Genomic DNA, 4,022 nt, shown 5'->3' with positions numbered 1-4,022 from the left:
AGGTATTTCCGATGTAAGGGCAGAATTGGAATATGCAGGTAGGCCTCTATTAAATCAATTGAGGTGAGGAAGTTGCCCTCTCTCACGCCTCCAAAAATCGAATGAAGTGACTGCATTCTGAACCGCCTATATACAATAGGCGATTCAGTCTTTGAGGCCAAGAATAGCTCTCCATCCTCCTGAGGTCTTGGAAATGATAAATAGAATTGAGTTGTACTCAACTGCTCTAGTTGGTTCTCTGAGATCCTCTGGATAGCTCGAATGTCCAGTAGGTGTTTTACGGCTGAATCGATGAGGGCCCTTTCAAAAGTGTCTTTTGACACTGGGCAGCATATAAAAAATCTCAGGGTGGTGGTAGTGGAGAGGAATTCTAGGGAGAGGCCAGATCTCACTATCTCCCTGACCCAGGCATCCAATGTAATTTCCTCCCATCAGCCTGCAAAGAGGGCCAGTCAGCCCCCAATGGGAGATATGTACATGTAGTTACTTATGGTGGCGAAAGGAATGACTTCCTCCCCCTTGAAAGGGCCATTTAGTCTGAAAGGGTCTACCTCTAGCTGTCTATCTTAATGACCTCTTTGTCTCTGGCTGAAAACCCTCTACGATCAGGAAGGCCCAGAGCCCAATTTGGGTCCCCAAAATAGTGGGTGGCGGAAGAAGGGAGAGGAGCGAAATTCACCGCTGTACTGAGACGATGGTAGAATCTTGCGCTTATCTCTTGTTTCCACTAACAAGGGTTCCAGCACCTCCCTAAATAATTTGTCCCCTGTAAAGGGACAGAGGCAAGGCACCACTTGTGACAGGCATCCACCTGCCAATGCCATAGCCAGAGGGAGCAGCCACAGAGGAGGCCATAGCCTTGGAGGCAAATCGGGTTGAGTTCAGGATTGCGTGAGCTGAAAACTGTACTGCCGCCACGATCTTGTTGATATCTTTATGCATTCTTATTTCTGCCACCGGGATTTTCTCTTGCAGCTGGCAGAACCAGAGAAGGATGCAGTAGTGACCGATTGGATTGTGCAGGCGGCTCCTTTATGCGCTCTCTGTAGTGACTCATCCGACCACCTATCGTCTGGTCTCAAACTCTGCTCCGGCTCCCCAGGTATATTGGAGGAGGACATCAAGACGGCCACAGGTGCATCCACGGATGGAGTCTGGAGCACCTTAGCCAACTCTGGGCACACATTAAAGAACTGTTTGTTGGTCGAAGAAGGAATTGGAGCTGTCCATGGAGCTGCCCACTGCCGTTGGGCTATGTCTACAAATAGGCGAGGCAAAGGGATGGCATCTATTGTCTTGTCAGGTTCTGAAAAGAGTGGATCAGCTGTCCCAGTTTTTGAAATGGCCACCCGACTCACCCGATTCGGGAGTGCAAAATTCCACCAAGCTCACTTCCTGATCGACAACTGGGAGAGTGAAGCTCCTCTGTCTGGCTATACCTGCTGTAAATGGGAGTGCTAGACTCCACAGCCTGTCCAGAGTGCCTGCACCTCAATGGATGACAGGATGGCCAAATGATAGGAGACTGTCAGTAGCCTGAGAGCAGAGAGGCCCTTCCAATGACTGGAGCCGAAGCCCTCACCATTGGGAAACTCCCAGCGACTCTACCACTAATGAGAGTCTGCTGTTAAACTCACAATGTTGAGTAGAGCTGAATAAACTTCCAAGAATAATCCTTTTCAGCAGTGAAGAAGCAACCAGGAATAATCCTAGTCAGAAGAGAAACCTTCGACATGTCTGTCCAGGCTGAAGGACTGAGTAAACTGGGAAGCCCTAGCAACAGAGGTGTGGCATTACAACTTTGATAGACTCAGTCCAATCAACTGAACAGATGAGGTCAACCCATTCCTGGATGCTATGTCCACCACTATGGAGAAAGGAATCCTCTTTTCTCCTAAGCACATTATCCGTCCTGGAAATTTGTTCTCCTTGTTTTTTAGAACATTTGAGTGATGAAGCTCCAAATGCAAGCTACCAATAGAAGGTAGCACTCTTCCAAGAAAAGACTAATTGCCTATTTATAATTAATGACGATTGAAAAGACAGTATTATTTTTATATTTTTCTAATAAATGATTTACTAATAGAAAAGGGTGATTTTTGGCCCCCACCCCCAGATCATTGTGAATTGAGGGCAGCTAAGAATAGTAGAAACCATTGAAAAGAAAGGAAGGCGCAAGAGATGCAAATACTGGCAAATACTGCTGTTGAAAAGAATGGATGCCCTTGAGATTAGGCTTGGTAAAGTCAATGGGGCTGAAATCTTCTCCTTTGTAGCATCTTTTCTCCCTTTCCAGTTACTTTTTCCTTTCCATGCTCAAGTTTTTCTCACCTTTCTCTCCAGTCCAACTCCCCATCCCACCCTATTGTCCTCTTTTTCTTGTCAGGACTAAGGAACAACTGTAGCAGGTCCCAGGGTCTCTGTGCTTGTGTTTGAGAGAGAAGTTTTGGTATGTAAGAATTATCAGGGGACATAGATAGAGATCAGTCAATGTTATTAATGGAGGCAATATATTATGCAGGCAAATAATTTAAATTAGTTGTTAAGTCCTTAATTATTTATTTTTGGGCTGGCTCTTCCTTTTCTTCAAATGTAGATTCTGGGGAGGATATGTGTGTCAACAGCAGTTATAACAAAATAATAAGCATGTGGTGATTTAATCACCCAAAAGCCACCAGCAATCAATTTACTTGTTAGGACATTTGATACAAGGATGTTTCTGTTTGCCATAACAGTTAAATGCAGATACCATTATCATGTTCCCACCTCCCCACAAATATCCCTAGTCTTTATCATCCCCAAATGTGATAAATGTGAAGACAGGAGGGATTGCTTTTCAGTTGAACTGGGTTTCTTTATTTAAAGTCTTCCTTTGGAAATCAGGCTGATGTCCCAGACACTCTGCCCACATTTGGAATTTGACCATGAATGACTCAAGGTTGCCTCAGCTTTCCATCTTTTCGAAGTTGGTAAAATGAGGACCCAGAATGTTAGGGGTGTAAGGTTTTTTAATGCAGCTCAGAATCCAATAAATCCAATGAAATGCTGAACACAAGTCTACTGATAATCAGCTTTTATTTCTAGCTGGAAAGCAAAACTGGGAGACTCTTTATAGTCTCCCACCTTAACAGCAGGCAGAGAGAAAAGCAGGCCCATGCAAAAAAACTTTTTCCAAACTTCTTATAGTCTTACACAGCTTGCACTGACCATCATAATGTTAGAAACATTATTTCATATCACGCAAACTTCATGATTTTTCTTAGCACTCTGAAAACAATGGACCTTAGAAGAGGAAAGAAATACATTTTCTGGCATATAACCCAGAGCTTCGTTAGCATTATTATCTCTTATATTAGGTTTCTGAGAGTTTTTTTAAGTTACAGCAAGCAGAATCCACATTTTATTTTTCATAAGAAGTTACTTTAGCTATTTGGCAATTCGCCTAGAGGCTTCATCTACCCTTTTCCCCATAAAATAAGACATCCCCTGATAATAAGCCCAATTAGGCTTTTGAGCGCATGGCAATAAAGCCAAGCGCTTATTTCAGGGTTCAAAAAAATATAAGACAGGGTCTTATTTTCGGGGAAACAGGTATGCAGTTGGCACATTAGGTTACAATGGAGCTCAGCTCAGCAGGAAATCAAAAGTAAAGTTAGGCACACTCTGTGTATGCTCTAATCCTTTCAGGGAAAATATGCTGACATTATAAACTGCCCAGAGAATGCTGTGAAGTACTACGGGAGGTATATAAGCTAAAGTCCTACTATATTCCTTCCTCAACTGCTTATCTCTCTTTTCTCTAGCTATAAGTAATGTGCAGTAATTTGTTTTAGTAGCTGGAGAATGACAGCCAAGCCTTACAATTTGATTTTCCAGTGGAAACAGATAGTATTCCCTACTGTGTTTCTGACCCAAAAACATTAATCATAAATATCTGAGTGATCTCATAAAATCAACTCATTAGCTATAAAAGAGGCCACTACCTATATTGTTGCCATGGTTTTTGGCAATTCTATGATGTC

The sequence above is a fragment of the Pantherophis guttatus genome, chromosome 4 (assembly GCF_059756535.1).
Source record: "Pantherophis guttatus breed Tessera chromosome 4, ASM5975653v1, whole genome shotgun sequence".
NCBI classification, from domain to species: Eukaryota; Metazoa; Chordata; class Lepidosauria; order Squamata; family Colubridae; genus Pantherophis; species Pantherophis guttatus.
The sequence above is the reverse complement of the archived record's forward strand: the minus strand, read 5'-3'. Positions refer to the sequence as shown.